Source organism: Hipposideros armiger, unplaced genomic scaffold, assembly GCF_001890085.2.
Source record: "Hipposideros armiger isolate ML-2016 unplaced genomic scaffold, ASM189008v1 scaffold_813, whole genome shotgun sequence".
Classification (NCBI taxonomy): Eukaryota; Metazoa; Chordata; class Mammalia; order Chiroptera; family Hipposideridae; genus Hipposideros; species Hipposideros armiger.
Genome location: NW_017732163.1, coordinates 105,485 through 123,848, shown reverse-complemented (window position 1 = coordinate 123,848; position 18,364 = coordinate 105,485). Strand labels below are relative to the sequence as shown.

Below are 18,364 nucleotides of genomic sequence, written 5' to 3'. Positions count from 1 at the left end.
CATTTAAGAATTGTAATATGAGGGGCTGGCCGAGTAGCGCGTTGGTTAAGAGTTGGCTTGGGATGCCAGCTCTGAGCAGGGCCCTGGTTCGGATCCCATATGAGGGCCAGTGACGCTGTGCCCTCTACAGCTAAGATGGTGAACAACAGCTCCACTTGGAGCTGGGCTGCCGTGAGTTGCTGACAATGGCCTAGGCTGCAGTGGGCTGCCATAAGCTACCGTGAGTTTGGTTTGGCAACCAGCGAGAACGGCCGACAGCCAGCGTGAGCAGCCGTCTAATGGCCAGCGAGTAACTGCCTCATCCGGGAAGAGCGCAATGATAATACCAACATGGGCCAGTGAAGCCATGTCCTACACAACTAGACTGAACAAAAGGACAGCAACTTGTCTGTTCCCCTTCCCTGATTCCCCAATAAAATCTTTTTTTTTTTAAGTTAAAAAAAAAAAAGGATTATAATATGCGGCCTTTTGAGCTTCTTTTGCTCGGCCCACTCCAAACTCTTTGGAGTGTACTTTCTCTTCTAATAATGGCCCTTGAGCCACTCTCTACTGCTTGGGCCCGCATATGCTTCTTTGAAATGTATTTATGCTTCTAATAAACTGTCCTCTGCGACTTGAAAAAAAAAAAAAAAGAATTGTAATATGAGTTTACCATATGTAGTTGACTATTCAGTAGTTATGAAAGTGGCATTTGAAAATAGTAAGGGGGTGGCTGGTTAGCTCAGTTGGTTATAGAGTGTGGTGCTGATAACACCAAGGTTACCGGTTCGATCCCCATATGGGCCACTGTGAGCTGCTCCCTTCTTAAAAATAAATTAATAAATAAAAATTAAAAAAAATAATTGTAAGGTATGTATGTATTATTTCAATAAGTAGTAATAGTAAAACTGGCCAATCATTAACTTGGATCATACTATATATAAAATGGTAAAACTAAAATAAAAATAAAATAAAGACTACTTTTTATAATCCAGGAGCATGGAAGGGCTCTTCAACCTGATAATAAAATCAGGAGATATTAAGGACAACTTTAATCTTATACATATACTTTTCTATTACGTTAATTTTTCTTTCCAATAGGCATGTATTTGAAGCATAAAGGACGCATAGGTGAAAATTATGTATAAGAACGGAAGGCTTAAAAAACTTGACAGGGAATCAACAGCTTTCCTAAGACAATACAAATAGTCACACCTGACTTGGGAAGCAGAGCAAAATTGAGGCTGGAAAAAAAATGTCCATGAGCCAAGTATTTTACCATGCTATAGAAACCTTCCAGATCACAGAAAAGAGAGGGAGAAGTCCTCACTCATGAATGACAACCTGAAGGCCCATCAGTATCCTGTTCAAAGGAAGTTACCAACTTCTATCCCAAAATTTCACTCATTCCTTTTCTCAAGAAATTCAGGACTAAACAAATATGAACTTTGTTAAATGTGCTGAAGATTTTATGACCAGGCCAACAAAACATGGTCAGCAAGAGCACTGGAAAACGAAAGTTTTTAACAGAAATACCTTAGAAAAATCAGACCGTAAGTGCTCCTTCCCCACAATGGCTGAGAAAATTCCTTTGCGAGTATACAAAGGGGCCACAGGAACAGAATCATGAAGGCAGACAATATACATGTCTGTGTGAAAAAACTGGAATACTCATGTACTGCTTGTGGCAATGTAAATTTTATGCGGGGCAATTTGGCTACATATCAAAATAAAAAATGTACATATCCTGTCCTGTAAGTTCTACTTGTATGAATTTATCCCAGAGATATGTCATGATATATGAGTATGTGCAAAAGTATATTCATTGAAGTCGTTGATTATGGACAAAATATGGTATATTCATCTAATGATTATGAAACCTTTTAAAATCATGAGGTAATTGTAAATAAATGGGTATGAGATGATCTCTAAGAGAGTTTAAGTGCAAAATGAGACATAACAATGTGTACAGCATTCTAAGACACTATAAAAACAGATGCATTTACTTAAGACAATTTCTGGGAAGATATATAAGAGACTATCAACAGCGATTAACAGTGACTGCCTCTGGGGAGGGGACTGGCGGCCAGAGAAAGAAGGGCAACTTACATTTTCATTGTATATTCTCCTTTTTTGTTTTTGTAATTTTTTACCATGAGCATGTATTACCTAGTCAAAAAAATAAATTCAAAGTTAAAACAAAACAATGAATGAAAGCACTGGCAGAGGCCTTCAGAGAGGGCACTACCCTCTGAGTGGGTGCAGACAGCACTGACACCTTACATTGAGGGGTCTCTTCCCTCCCCTGCCCACTGCACCTCTCTGCTCGAGTCCAGCTAAAATAAACTGGCCATTTGCAGATGACATAACAGGTAATTTAGAAAACCGCAGTCAACTGTGAAATCTCTCAGACCCAAGAAATATTTATGGAAATTTCATCTGCAAGTTGAATGTATCCCTCAGATCTCCAGCAACTATTAGTACATAAATTCAATACCATCCCCTATCCTAGCAATTCCACTTCTGAAATCTAACTGATGGGCCTATCTGCCCACTTGAACGAAGACAGTTCACAAGTGTGTTCACACACACACTGTTTACAACAGTGAAGAACATGGATGGGTAAGAGAATGCTTGAGCAGAATCCCAACATCAGAGACCACTGAAAGACCACTACGCAGCAGATGTGAAAATAAAGATGGGTACAAATTTTCTGCCCTATAAAAACTAACCAAAATAAAAACATACCAGAAGAGGGGGCAGTGTATTTTGTAACAGATGACAGTTAATATTTTAAATGTAAAAAGCCCTTAGAAAGCAGTAAGATAAATGGCTCAATGTAAAAATTAAGAACATAAATACACAGTTCATAAATTAGTGATAAGAGCCAGTATTTACATCAGAAATCAAAGGTTTGTAAAATAACTTACATCAGAAATCCAAAAAAAAAATGTAGAATATTACAATGAATACTTTTTTGCCTATCAAATGAGCAAGTATTTGAAAAAATAAAAATTGAAGGTGAGAAAATTGATGGCTGATGCAGGTGTGAACCATATTTCTGGATGTCATTTCAGCCTGTTTTAAAAAACATTCAAAATGTTTTTCTCCAAAAACCAGCCAAGTCTCCATTTAAGGACAAAGACAGTCAAGATAAAATATTAGTAAAAAACTAAAGACTAAAAAGTCAGCTGCCCACTATGATTAAGTCCTTGTATGTATATCTAACTTCCAGTTTGTAAAATGTAAAACCTTCAGCACTAAAAAGCTTGTGCAATAGATGTCAGGTGACACCATTTTACATGTGGAGCCCGGGGAAGAGACAAGCACATGTCTAAGAAGCGCATGTCCTGTTCATGTGTTGTTACATGACTGAGATCCTAACAGGGCGCTCAGATCCTGTTGGAGCAACCAAGGGTCAAACTCAGGAAAAGGGCAACATTGATCAACTTTCTCCTACAGGCTTACCTGATGCCAGGTGGGCCCTACATCTGCACCTCTTGGACAGAAGTGTGACCCTCTGCTAAAGGACACAATCCTCACCCCAACTCACCCTATCTTCTATTTGCAGCCCTAAGGACAAATACGAGTGGGGCCAGATACTGAGCCAGGGACCCATACTCACCTCACTCTGGGGAAGACCCAGATCCCAGATGAACTCCTCCTGTGACAGGTCTCTGGCCAGTCAAAAGCATAACTGCTCTACCTACTTGGCCCCCACTTCCCCAGTCCAGTGTCTGACTCCATGGCAACAGCCCCACCTACCATTGAAGAAAACAGAAGATATGTTTGAAGGTGGCTGAGAGGAGAAAAGCAGCAAAAAGGAGTCTTCTAAAGGTTTGCCTGATCTGATCAAAGGAAATGTGGAGACTGAGGGGATAAGTCTGTCCAAGGACAGCCCAGAAAGTCCATCAACAACAATTCACCCACATAATCAGAGATGTGCTTGAAGATGTATGAACCCAATCGAAAATTAGAGTGTCTGTACTTCTACCCCACCACAGAATCCCTGAGTGCAAGGACTCTGTCACCTTTTTCTTCATCATTGTGTTTCTGTCTTCATAGGACTGGCACATAGGAGAAACCTATTTTTTGCACTGAGATGTAAAACAGTTAAAAACAGCCCACGCCCATGAAAGGCTAGTCCAGGAGTACAAAGATAATAATAGCCCATTAGGTAGACTGTTATATATATATAATGGTTTAAGCAGGGGAAGGGGATCCCATGAGCACTCTTACATGTTAAAAAGCATTTGCAAACTTCACAGCCTTTTCTTATAAATTCTTAGCAAAGAGGCTAGGAAACCGTCTATAAACACAATAAAGATTTATCTCAAATAAATGCAAGCAAGGGTATTAGACACTAAATTCCACTGATAGGTGGGAACAAAGAAGGGAGGCCCTCCACCAAAACTAACATTCAACACTGCTCTGGAACTCCGAGCTAACGTAACTGAAGAAAAAGAAATGAGAGGCAAGGATGTGGAAAAAGCATTTTCAACTGAAAAACTTTGTCAGTAAGTACAGCAAGAAAAAAAATCCCATTAATAGCAAAGTAAGTTCCTATAAATAAGTTCAACAAAGTATCTGCAACCCCAAACAATATTTTTTAAATGTATAGGACATAAAACAAGTCCTAAATAAATGAAGACATGTTTTTGGACGGGGACATGGAAGTTGTTGTCAACCCTCCCTTAAACATAAACGAAAATCCAATAAAAAGGTGGGACCTCTGACAATCAGAACCCAGGTCCTGTAGTATTATAAAATAAATGTGTAGGAACGCCAAGACAAGTCTGAATAAGGTGAGTGTATAGCAGAGGTGAGGGGGTGTCTGTAAAATGACCCAAATGTGAAAAAGTGTCCTTTCCAACACAATCATACGGGTATACAAAGACAAATATACTAATGAAACACAATACAGTCCAGAAGCTGACTTGTGTGAAAAGTATATACTCGTATACACATGGAATTTAGTTGATAATAAAGGAAAGTTTTTAAACCAAGGAAAGCATTAACTATTTAAGTACAAACTAGGGAACTTTCTTAGGACTAAATGATAATGGGTAATTTTATCAAAAGTGACAAGAGCGGACAGCCAATTCAAGTACATATTTCCAAGAAGCAAAAAAGGAGTTGTCTGGAGTTTTGCTTTTGACATTAGGAAAGACCAATAAAACCTTGCTGGAGTCTGGCCTCCCCCTAAGGAATTCTGTATTTCAACTGCACATTGCTAGAAGGCTAAGGCCTCTAAAAGCCAATGACAAACACACTTTGTTCTCACTAAAATAAATCACTGCACTCAAAAATTTCATTCAACAAGAAGGAATAAAAACATAAAATCTTTAATAGAATGTTATGTATCATTGTCATGTTTCCAAGAAACTTTGTAGCTTTATTTTCTGTTTACAAACATAGAAGATAGTACAACATTCAAACATTACAGAACATTTAATGTAGAAACTCTCAAGCCACACCCATTGATCAAATTTGTTCTTATACTAAGGCTTTTAAAATTTATATATATACTAACATTTTTGTTTTTACCAAAATGAGACCACACCAGAAGTTCTGCACATGTGTAAAGGTATTTTTCAGCCCAGTAATTTATGATGGCTATCTTTCTATATTTACATTCTTTCTAAAGGCCATACAGTATTCCATGTTATGGATACACCAGTTTATTTAAATACATAGTTATGAAAATGGAAAAAAATGTTTAAAGCATTAAATGAAAATATTAGGGTATGAAACTGTACAGCACATGTGGCATTCTTACTGCAAATATACCTATTTACATGTACACAGAATAAGAATGTCCACACAATGGAATATAATGCAGTTTTTAGAAAGCAAAGCTATAGATGGAGATTTACATGGAAATTCTTGTATTGTTAAGTAGCTGCAAAGTAGTATGTAGAAACACACACACCCATATAAATGGAGACTGAAAACATAATGGACACATTTTATGAGCTCTGGATGGTACATCACACCCTCCCCCCAACCATTGTCTAACACCCCACATAATTTACTCACGTAGCTCGAGTTTGAAATGTTAATGAATTGGGGACATGGTCTCCTTTTTGTTAAAAAAAAAAACAACTACATAGGTACTTAAACGTATGGCAGTACATACAAATTAAACTAGAAGAAAACTTCCATATAAACTTGTATAGACTCTCATAAAATAAGAAAAATCAGAATCCATGATTAATAAGATACTTCCATTTCTTTTTGCATTTCAATTTAGTGTTAACTTCACAATCAGAAAAAAATTTTGTATAAAATTTGAAAGTTCAATTGCATTTGTCTTTCCTTTTCTGTTGTTTATTACTGCTCGTCAGCACCCTGTCCCCTGCAGTGGTCCCCAGGACAAGGCCTGCTGCTCACTCTAACCACTTCATGTGTCCCTTCAGCCATCCCATAGAGCTCCCAGGAGTCCTCCACTCACTATCTGTAAACCCGGCTTGGGCGAGTGCACCCCTGATGGGGCTCCACACCCAAATCCTGACCTCACTGACAGCTGTCCTCTCTGTGTCATAGCTCCAACTGAATTCTGGCCACATGGCAAACCCATCACCTTCATTTCCTGGCTTGGAGGTGGGCTCTCACACACCCCAGGTTACTAAAGCTTCCACTACTCTCTTTGGAGCAGAAATCCTAGTCTGAATCAAGTAGTAGCCAAGGGCAGGATTTTAAAAAGTCTGACCACATTTGGGGAACAAGTGTGGGGACACACAGGGACCAGGCCTTACTGTGGTCTTAAAGGGCTGAAAAAGGCCACCAATTCTAAGGGGAGGGAAGGAGACAAATGATGGGCATCAGTAGTAAAGCCTCATTTTCCACACAGGCAAGGGCTTATGGGTTTCCAGCTGTTCTTCCAGCTCCAAAGATCTGTTCTTAAATATTTCCAAAGACAGGAGTTAGTATCTAAGAGTTCAGTTTTATGATCAGCCTCCAAATAGGCGAATAAAGCTACTTTAAAGTGACAGACTATCCTCTGAGCCAGTATGACTTATCCAACCTTTTTATCAAAAATTGGCTGATTACTTTTGTTTTATTTAGAAGGCAGGCATAAAAAGTAGGCCACATGGTTTATCAAAACATCTATAGGAGAGTGAACGTCAGACCAATTTGAATGGAGACTGGGGAGGGTGGAGGCTGTAAATAGGGGGCTTCTGGTATCATAGTAACCCTAGCAAGAGTTTCACTGCAACCAGATGGTGGCTACCTTACAGACCAGTGCTATTTGTTTGTCCTCTTGTTCTGATTCCATACTCACCAAGGAACCTTCTCATTATGGTTTCGTTTCCCATGTAGGTCTAGGTCTGCCTACAGGGAGAGAATGTGCTGATCATACACACTTTTGAGTACTTGGGTCCCTGCTGTAGTGATCTCCCACCATAGATCAATAAACCAAACTTAAGAGAACAGGAGTATCATATTTCAGTCACATCATTTTCAACATAAACTGTTAGTATGGCTTACGTTAAGTCTCCTGAGCTTCATTAACGTGAACCTACCAACATAAGATGAGTCCTTAGGCGAAGTAAGGTTTCTGAGTCTCCACAGGCTTGAGCACCAGACACTGGCTACTTGCTTGGAGCATTTGCTGAGGCCAGGGGCCCATCTGGGACAGCACATTAGCCTTTCCCCAGATGGTAATGCACCATCAGCACAGCCACCTATCTTAGTAAGCATGATTTCTCATTCTCCATTTAACTGGGATTCTCAGTCAGTAGCTACTGAGGCCAGGGATTATGTCACTTGCTTTCAGAGACCCAAAGTCTAGCATGTTCCTGTCCCAGATCAGGCACAGGTTCAATGCTTGCTGATGGAATAAACAACCTTTGGCTATTTTGCTCACTCACCTGGGTAACAGGATTCACTCAGTCTGGTCTGAATCAGTCAACCAGCCATGAACAAAGAGTGCAAGCCCTGAGTCTCTGTCCTCAGTACCGCTCTCAAATCCATCCACTTCACTTATCCCCCTGCCATGACCCTAATCTGAGCCACTCTCACCCAGACCTGAGAGGTAGGTCTCCCTGCACCCCCTTTTTCTAACTTCCCCTTCTGAACCCTGTAACCAAATGATTTTTTTAAATTTAATTTTATTATTAAACATAATTAGACATTTACACCCTTCACAAAGTGATAACCCCAAGTCTACTACCCCTCTGACATCATACATAGCTATTACAATACATTGACTATATTCTCTATGCAATACTTTACATCCCGTAGATATACATATTTACTTATACTTGACATTCAATATTATTTTATATTAGTTTCAGGTGTACAGCACAGTGGTTAGGCATTTATATAATCTATGAAGTGATCCCCCCGATAAGTCCAATCCCCATCTGACAGCCTACAGTCTTTACAACATTACTGATTATACTCCCCATACTGTATTTCACATCCCATGACCATTTTGTGACTACCAATTTGTCATATATTATAAAAACACAAATCTGATCATAATGTTACTTCCATGGTTAAAATTCCTCAATGGTTCCCCACTGTGCTTCAGATCAAGCCCAAATACTTACCATTGATTGCAAGGCCTTTCACAATGCAGCCCCCATTTACCTTTTTCCCACCTCAAACAAATGCCACCCTATTCTTTCCTTTGCTCTAGGCATGCTGAACTTTTGGCTCCTCTCTCTGGATCCCTTAGGAACCCTGTCCCCTTCTCCTTAAAACTACTCTTCCCACACACATTACCACCCACCATCCTTCAGGGCTCAACTTTAATGTCCCTAACTTTCTCAGGAAGGCCCTATAGAGCCTCTCCCAGATTAAGTTAAATGCCTGCAATGAATGGTCTCTTTCAAAGGCGTGCTTAACACAATTATTATTATTTTTTTTTTTAGCTGAGCCACCCTGCCACCTGTTGGCAGCTCAGCTCAGGCCAGGCATCGAACCGCTGTTGCTCAGAGCTCAAGCTCTTGAGCAAGTTCTTAACCAACTGAGCCACTCAGCTGGCTCACAGTTATTTTTTTGAATGTCTTTTGTTACCCAATAGACAATAAGCTTGAGGGAAACAATTCTTTTCTCACTTGGAGCCATGTTTGATAGACGAACGATGGCTCTCATGCTTCTTTAATCACCCAGTAAGAGAGAAAGAGTAGGCCTGAAGGAGTAGCTGAGTTTTGGGAAAAGAGTTAGGATACCGAAAAGGACAGCATGGAGCCAAGGAGTATTTCTGGCAAACACATGATCCACCAGAAGATTCTGCGCATTCTCAGAGAGCACAAACGGTGCTTGTGTGGCTATATGGAATACGTGTACAGTACAAGTGCCAGGATGAGGAAGGATGTGCTCACTTCAAGGATGGGTGTGTCGCACTGTGAGAAAGGAATGCAGCTCACCTGGACTCAGCCACCTAGCATTTAGATCCAGTCCCTCTTCTTCTTGCCAGTTGTCTCAGAAAAGGAGAGAAGGTCAAGATGGCAGAGCTGGGGAAGGAAAGGAAAATATGAAACGCCAAATTTATTTTGCAATTACTATATTCCTCAACCTGGAAATAACCCCACAGCTGTATCTTTATTTTCTACAGTGGCAAGGGTCAAGTGAGACCTGGAAAACAGCTTTCCCCCCAGGATAGAAGGGCCATGAGCATTGCTTCCTGAGGCACATGTACCCTGGGCTGTAATCACGGCCTTTTCCCAATGAAGTTATGTCAACGGGTGTGCAAGTCAATCTCTGGGTGTCTTAGAACCTTCTATAACAAACAAAGCAAAACAGTAAAGACACAGGTCTTTGGATTAAATCAATTCAACCCAATTCCCACTTATTAGCAATCCATCTAAAGGTAAGGGACACGTGTTGCAGGTTAAAAACTGCTAGGTACGATTCTTTTCTGCTAATTACATACCATGTACAGTGCTTAGCACTTTACTTTTATCCTGTTAATCCTCACCATAGCACTACTGATTTTCTAGCCCTCATATCACAGAAAAGGAATGGCTCAGAGAACTTAATCTCAGGGCTCATGACAAACTATTATAGATCAACCTAAAGTCATTTGGAAAAAACAGTATATCTACTGATGTTTTCCATAAAGACCATGTGGTAGAAAGGTGAGTTGAAACTCCAGTTCTGACATTTCATAGCCAGTGATGCCGGACCAGAAATTTAACTCTCTGCTGTACATTTAAATAATATAAAGGAACTAGCTTACATTAGGACCTTAATGCTATTTCAACCAATGTTAGGTAATGGTATCATTAATCTTATGTAATACTTTACAGATTATCAACACACTCCCAATGGATTAACACTACATATTTCAAGTCCCACTGTGCCTCAGAGCATGCATTCAATCAGAGGCTCCTGGAGGAAGTACCTTCATGATTATAGCTCTGGTTTACGTTAATGCTGTCACTGGGCGATGTATACTTAAATTAGGTCTCTCCCATCACCTAGTTGGGAAGGAGGAATCCAGTGTCACTTTACCTACTTCAAAAGAAAAAAAGAGAATGCTAGGGACTTAAAGCTTCTTGCATGAAACTAGGACTAGAAACACTCTCCCCCGCCTCCCCACCCGCACCGCCACCCTCTTCCCCACAAACATACACATAGCGAAAGCGAATTCAGTGTTACAAACGACAGCTATAAGAAGAGCGCACAAACATGGCCCGCCCTCCCCCATCAGTTCTCCCACGGCCCGCCCCATGTCTGGGTTTAGGGAGCCCAACTCCAAACCACGCCCCTACTTGCCTAGAGAAAGGCCTCCTCTCATCATATCCCACGCCACGCCCCCTCATAACCATCTACAGCTCTGAATTCCCTATCCCACAGACTTCAAGCCTTCCCCTTTGCGTAAACCCCCTACAGCCCTCAGAGCCCCCAAATCCCATTTTATACCCACAGCCCGCCTCTTCCGTTTTCTCACTTAAGATCCTGACCTTCCCCAATCTATTAAAGTTCCTAAATTATGAGTCCCTGGTTTTCTCCTAATTTACCCAGAACTGCACAGTTGAACCTTGTTCCCACATTTCCCAACACTGGTTTTGGCGCCCCTCACAGCAAACAAAGCGCCGGCTGCCACGTTGCGTGGCGGCCCAAGATGGCGCCACTGCAGCAAGCACCCCAGGCCTGTCAGATAGGCGACTGCGCAGTAGCCAGCAGAGACTGCTGAGGCGGGCTGTGTGCCCATAGCCCCTCAAGACACCAAAGCCCCTCAGCCCGCCCCCCACAGCCCTGCTGTGACTTAAAATGGCGCCAGCTCAGTAAGTCTTGGCCTACTGAGCTGCCCCCTGCAGCTCTGCCATCATTCAAGATTGGTGCCTATGCAGTAAGCCTCGGCGGGCACCTACCAACCAACAAACAGCGCTAGATGAGCAGGGATCTTCAGCCCTATCAGTCACTCAGAACAAGGTAGCCCCTCCTTTGGGCCCGCCCTCTGCAGCTGGCCCCCCTGAAGATGGGGCCTACGCAGTATGCCTCGGCTGCCACCTGTTGGCCAACATTGTGCTGGAGTGGGCGGAGCTCCACAGCCCCTCCTTCGGGCCCACCCCTGCCGCTGCACTGTCATTCATCATGGTGCCCTCGCAGTAAGTTTCACCAGCCACCTGTCCGCCAATATAGTGCTTAGATGGGCAGGGATCTGTAGCACGACGATAGCTACTCAAGACAACACAGCCCCTCCCTTGGGCCCACCCCCTACAGCAACACTGTCATTCAAGATGGCGTCTGCACAATAAGCCTCATCTGCCACCTGCTGGCCAACAAACAGCACTAGATGGGCTGGGGTCTGCACACCCCCTTGCCCTCATGGCACTCAAAATATGTCAGCCTTTCCCTCAGGCCTGCCCCCCTAAAGCTCCACCATCATTCATAATGGCACCTGCATATTAAACCTCGGTGGCCACCCATCGGCCAACACAGTGCTATAGTGGGCATGGGACTGCACACTCCATCAGTCATTTGGGACACACAGCCCTCCCTTGAGCGCACTCCCTGCAGCCAGCCCTGCCGTTATTTAAAATGGCGCATGTGCAGTAAATCTGCAGCTACCAGTTGGCCAACACAGAGCTAGAGCGGGCCCACCCCTTGCAGCCAGCAGTGCTGTCATTCAAGATGGCACCTGCGCAATCTCAGCTGCTACCTGTAGGCCAACATAGTGCTAGAGTGGGCGGTGCTCAGCAGCCCCTCCCTCAGGACCGCCCCCTGCATCCAGCCCAGCTGTCATTCATGATGGCACCTGCGCAGTAAGTCTCGGCTGCTACCTATTAGCCAACATAGTGCTAGGATGAGCAGGGTTCAGCAGCCCTCCCTCAGGCCCGCCCCTGCAGCTCCACCGTCATTCACAATGGCACCTGCGCAGTAAGCCGCGGCAGCCAACTATTGACAAACATATACAGCCGAGTGGGCAGGGATCTGTAGGGCTGTCAGTCCTCGAAGACCGCCCGTGGCCCCACCCCTCAACCCCGCTGACATGGTGCCTGCACAATACACCTTGGCTTTTCCTCGTCTCCTAGCACCCCCCAGCCAAAAGATGGAGCCAGACACATCTCAGGGTGAAAACAGTCCCGGAAACACAACAGGGGAAGGGGTGAGCCTCTGTAGCCCCCAGACCTAGCCAAGGAGAAAAAGCAGGCACGCTGACATCCTGTAGCCCTGTCCCTCAGGACAAACAGTTCCACAGCGGCAACAGCTACAGCAAACTCCAGGCATAGTGCCTGGCTTCAATAGATGCCACATGGACCTGGCTGCTAAATCTGGTCACTAGTCGCGGCCCGATTTCAGAAATCACGAGTTCAAACCCCATGCTAGTCAGGGTGGCACTGACACTGCAAGCCTCTGCGGCCAGACATACACACCAAACAAAGAAGGTGTCAGGTGGGCAGGACCCACAGCCTTCCATCACTGCAAAGAACACCAGGCCACCGCAGATACCAGACTTTGGCGCCGCCCTCTACGGTCAGCCAGCCAAGACCATGCCTGCGCGGCAAACCTCAGCCGCCTCCATCAAAGATGGTGCTAAGGTAGGCGGGGCTTAACGAACTCGTCATAGTCAAGTGATTCGCAATGACACAGCCCTTGGCCCTGCCTCTGCAGTCAACTCATCAGTGACAGCGCCTGCGCAGCAAACCTCAGCCACCCACACCGAGGATGGCGCCACGGCAGGCGGGGCCCCAGCCCATCACCGCCCAGATTGAACTCTATAGGTGCGACAGACCGCCGGCCCCGCCCCTCGCAGCCCATAACCCCTCCCACCGCCACTGCGGCAAAACAAGCCCCACCCCCAAAGACGACAAGGATGCAGGGCGGCCCATGGATACCTGGCCAATCAGGGACCCTGTGAGATGGGGAGAATGTTCTGCAGCCCCCAGATGCAGCCGATGAGAGTGGGGCGCTCCAAGACATAGACTGCACCAACTCCGCTCGTTAGGGACGGGCCGCTGCTTCGACGCTCACCCAGGCGGGCTAGCTGTGACATGAGTCCATGGCCGCTGTGACTATCCCATCCCTGTCCCCCACCTCCACGCCAGCAAGATGGCGCGGCAGCCCCCCGACTCCGCGGCCTCCTCAAAAGGGTGGCCGACTGAGTAAGATGGCGCCACTGCGGCAAGCGCGCGGCAGCCCACGTCTGACCAGCTGAAGACCCCCACCAGGAGACGTTGGGCAGCCGCCCGCCTGCTGAGGGCCCCTCACCTGTAGCTTGTGACCAGCGCACCCCACTTAACACCAAGGCATAGGCATGCGGCCAGACTCACCGCACTTCACCGCCCCTCACTCCGCAGCTCAGCCAAGGTGCAGACCGCACACTGTCTAGTATGCCAACACGGCTCCCGGCGCCTAGCGGCGCCACCAGCCCAGGGTGGACATGTCCGTTCTTCCAATCCTACGACCTCCTCCACGGCTCCCGAGCTACTGCATCGAGCCTCAGCCCCGCGACTCCTTGTGAGGCTTTCCGCAGAGGCGGGGCTCTGGCGCAGGCCAATCAGCAGCCGCACTGCCCACCCTGGGCCCACCTCGCCATGCCCCTGAGCTCTGCCAATCAGGCTGCAGTTGTCGTGGCGACGGCTTGGCGCCAGGGCTGGAGATTGACGTCAACTGAGCCTACGCGAGGGGCCCCAAAGAGGGGTCTGGGAAGGCGAGGGAGGGGGAGGCGACGGGGGGGGGGGGGACCCCCAAACAAAGAAAGAGGAGTGACACGGCGAAAGGCCCACCCTCAAGCGACTCCCAAAAGCAAAACTGCAGAAGAAAAAGAAAAAATATATNGGTGACCCCCAAACAAAGAAAGAGGAGTGACACGGCGAAAGGCCCACCCTCAAGCGACTCCCAAAAGCAAAACTGCAGAAGAAAAAGAAAAAATATATACATTTGTCTAAAAATGAAAATCCGACGGGCAAAAAACATATATGCTGAAGTCTAGAGACAAATAAGTGAGAGACGACACTTTTCTTCCTGGGACAAACTAAAGACACGGGGCTCACTTGTTAATAAATGAAGAGTTCTTGGAAACCAGTAATATAAAGACAAACCCAAGCCAGAAAAATGGGCAAAAGGGGAGAAAACTGGCAATTCACAGGAAAATACAAATGGCTGACAGTCTTAGGGAAGAAAAATTCCAACCCGACTCAAATACTAAACTGAAACCCGGACAAGTGCGGTTCATGGGACGTTCTACACAAGCAGTCTCTCACGGCAGTGCCTTGTAGGACAGAGCAAGAGTGACAGATGACTCGAGGAAATCCTGTACACTTGGGACAATGATGAAGTAGAGCTGTCGGGGACTAATAAGGAGCGATGACTCAATCGAGTTAGTGAAACACACAAGTAGATGAAGTTCGTAGAAATGAACTGATGTTTGTTAAGGAAGAACACCTATGCAGGTGAAACTTCTGGAAAACTATACAAGAAATTGTTAACTGGCTACCTCTAGGGAAAATGTCCACACTGTTTGAATGTCCCTGCCAGAAGTATGTTATTTCTTTCCTAGTAGTAAAATCAATGAATTATGAAAAGCTCAATGTACCCTTTGATCCAGATATTCTACTCTTTCCCCCCCCCCCCAACTATTCTACTCTTAAGGAACTAAAGCAAAGGAAATAAGCAGAGATGTACAAAAGATTATATGCAGGCATATTCATGGAGCATGATTTTTATTAGAAAAATGTACTCCACAGAAGAATTAAGTTGTATTCTTCTTGTAAATCACACATTGCAATTTTATGTGGCCAATAAAAGTATATGATTTTAATTTTAAAGGGAAAAAAATCATAAGATAGTTACAAAAATCAAGTTACCTAAGAGCATATAGAATATGATACCCCAAATTTATATTTATACCTAGCAAGCATAAATATAAATCAGTAGTTGCTTGCTACCTTAAGAAGCTCCTGGCTTGGGGTGAGGGATGTTTTAAACTCGTCTTCAACAGTCTCTTCTTACCCAGTAGTGCCACATAAACATAAAATCCAAGTGAAAACATTGTGTTTGCTATGTATGTATGAAACATTCCTCAGCAGCCTCTACTGAAATTCTAAGGGCACCACTGAAAGTGAATGTGGTACTATCCTTAGTTCAGAAGTTTTCAAATCTGGCTACACATCAGGACAACTTGGGGAGTTGTTAAACACTGTAGACACTCAGCGTCCCACAGAGGTATTTGGAGCTCCCCAGGTGATGCTAACTAATGTCTGGTTACAGTTTTGGAAGTAATTTTAACACATTCTATAGATCCCATTTCCTCTCCTTCTCAAAGGCCTCTCTATCTGCAATACAATCTTCTCCTTGGATCCCGGATCATTCATGCCCATCAGATACCGAATGCTTTCAGAGCTCCTCCAGTTACTACCTCCCCCGCGGCGATCCCCAGTACCCTCTTGACAGCGTGATCTTCTGCCACTGACTCAAAAGCCTTAGAGCACACTCTCTACCTATTATGCCATAGCCCGGCAATTGCTCGTCAATTCACTATGCGGCTAGGAAATGTGTTCTTCCTCTTATTCCACTGTCAGTAACATTCAACAGCCTCATTAAAACAAACAATGATAACAAACAAAAACCCAGGGCATCTTATTTTCAGTGATACTACACTGCCCTGATCCCCTCTCCCCCCCACCCTCTCTGGTCAATGGCCTCTTCCCTGCGTCTCAGCTGGTTTCTGTTCTGTTCAACCTCTAAATGCTGGTAACTCAGTCACTGGACTATCACAGCAACATCCACTCCCTAGGCAGCAGTCTCACCTAGTGCATGGTTCAAATACCAACTACACTCCAACAGCCCCCAAATTTAAATTCTCTACCACAGAAGCCCGATCTCATATATCCAAACTGTCCACTTAACTGCTGGCTGCTCCACCTAGATGTCTAATCGGTAACTCAAAGTATTTAAAACAAATATTAATTTCCCTTTTCCCCATTTCTATAAATAGCACCAGCTGCGGTGGCCAAAAATCTCACCATTGTTCTAGATTTCTCTTTTTCTTACCACCAACATCCAATTCATCAGCAAGTCCTGCTGACTGTACATTGAAGTCACATCCCAAATCTGTCCCATGTTTTCCCTCTGCATTACCGTCCTAATCACCAAGATTTCCCCTGGATATTAGCCTACTCACTTGACCACCTGCTTCCACTGCAAAGAGTCCCCTCCAATATTCTCTACACAGCATCCAGGGTGATCTTTAAAGGCAAATAAGATGTCATTCCAACTGGATTTACCTCCTGCCTCCTCCCCCAGCCACACTTAAATGTTTAAGTATTAAATCCGTACTATAAGCAAGGTTAAAAGAAACGCCATCAATATCTTTTGTCATGAAAGGGTGTTAAATATTGGTGCTGCAAAATTTAACAATCTTTTCCTTTGGATTTTTGCTTTTCATACCTTAAGAAATCCCTCTCCACGCTGAAGTCATCAAGATATTTTAATAGCCTTGCTTTTTTATTTAATGTTTACTTTTGTAATATTCTCTGGTAGGGATCTAATTTTTCTCCTGACATGTTTCTGTATGAGTGGGCCTGTTCCTAAACACTCTAGTCTGTCCCACTGGCCCATTATTACAGCTTTACATTATCTTGATATCTGAAAGGGCAACTGCCCTACCTTGTTTTTCACAAGTGTCTTTGGCTACTGTTAGCCCTCTATCTTCAAATGGTTTTTAGGATTAGCTTGTCAAACTTGATGAACTGTCCTACTGGGATCTCGACTGATGTTTTATTAAATCCATAGAGCAATTTAGAGAAAACTGAAAATGTTTTCAGTTGGTTTTTTTTTTCACGGCTTCCTCTCTTTGGCTATAGTCTATGCCACCCATTTATTCATGTCTTCTATGGCCATCAACAGTATGTTGTAAGTTTTTGCCTATAAAGGTCCTATTTGACTTGAGGAGGTTTTTTCACCTATTATTTATCTAACTGGTTATTTTGGGGTTACAACAGTGGTATTTTTTTTGTTTTTTGTGGGAAATTTTTTTTTTAATTCAGATTTATAGAAAAGTTGAAAAGATAGTATAAAGATTCCTTCCCCAGTTTCCTGATGTTAATATCTTACATAACCTTGGTACATTGTCAAAATAAAGAAGTTAATATCAGTATAAAACAATTAAATTACAGATTTTATTTGGATTTCACCCATTTTTCCATAAATGCCTTCCCTCTGTCACAGACCCCATCCAGGACACATTTGGTTGTCACATCTCCTTAGGCAACTCCCAGCTGTCACAGCTTATTTGTAAAATTATTTCAAAACAATTTCTTTGCTTTTCATGACTTAAGCAGTTTTAAAGATTACTAGTCCGGTGTTTTGTAGAATGTCTCTCAATTTGAGTTTGTCTAATATTTTCTCATGATATATGTTGGGTTATGAGTTTTTGAAAAGAGTTATCTGCTATTGCTTTTTGTTTGTTGATTTTGTATCCAATGAACTTGCTGACCTCTCATGTTAATTCTAATAGTTTGTCTATAGAGTTTCCTGGATTTTAAAAAATGTTAACATCTTTATGAATGACAATTTTTTACTTGGATTGACAATCATACCTTTCATTATCATAATGCATTGGCTAGGATCTCTAGGGTGATGTGGAATAAGTCTCATTCTAGACTTGAAAGGAGGTATTTCTTATTTTTAACTCTCAAGTAAAAATGTTCACAACAAGCTTTTTTGTAAAGCCTCTTTATTAGGGGTTAAGGCAATTCCTTTAAGTTACAGTTTTCTAAAATGTTTATCATAAGTTTATTTTATATAATGTCTTTTCTACATCTATTGGGAAAATTATACTTTATTATTTTATATAATCTCAATGTGGAGAATTAAAGCAAATTTTCTCCTGTTGAAATATGTTTGCATTCTCAAACCTTCCTTGATTATGAGGGTCTGATACTACTGGGTTATATTTTACTTTCATTCTTTACATCTGAGT

At 43.4% G+C, this 18,364-nt stretch overlaps 1 protein-coding gene across 13 annotated transcripts in view; it reads right to left on the bottom strand.

Annotated features, from left to right (window-relative positions):
- Positions 1 to 13,891, bottom strand: part of PEG3 (paternally expressed 3) — a 31,799-nt gene extending 17,908 nt beyond the window's left edge. For 5 of the 13 annotated variants that reach the window (XM_019628882.1, XM_019628885.1, XM_019628883.1 and 2 more), the window contains exons 1-2: positions 13,713 to 13,891; positions 9,360 to 9,446 (exon numbers count right to left, since the gene is read on the bottom strand). The gene's annotated coding sequence lies outside the window, so the exon portion shown is untranslated. Of the gene's footprint in view, positions 1 to 3,604; positions 3,741 to 7,264; positions 7,315 to 9,359; positions 9,447 to 10,336; positions 10,450 to 12,815; positions 13,022 to 13,712 lie in introns of those variants that run through there. The other 8 variants (XM_019628890.1, XM_019628892.1, XM_019628895.1 and 5 more) reach the window with 5 other exon arrangements.
- Between the last annotated feature and the right edge of the window lie 4,473 nt (positions 13,892 to 18,364).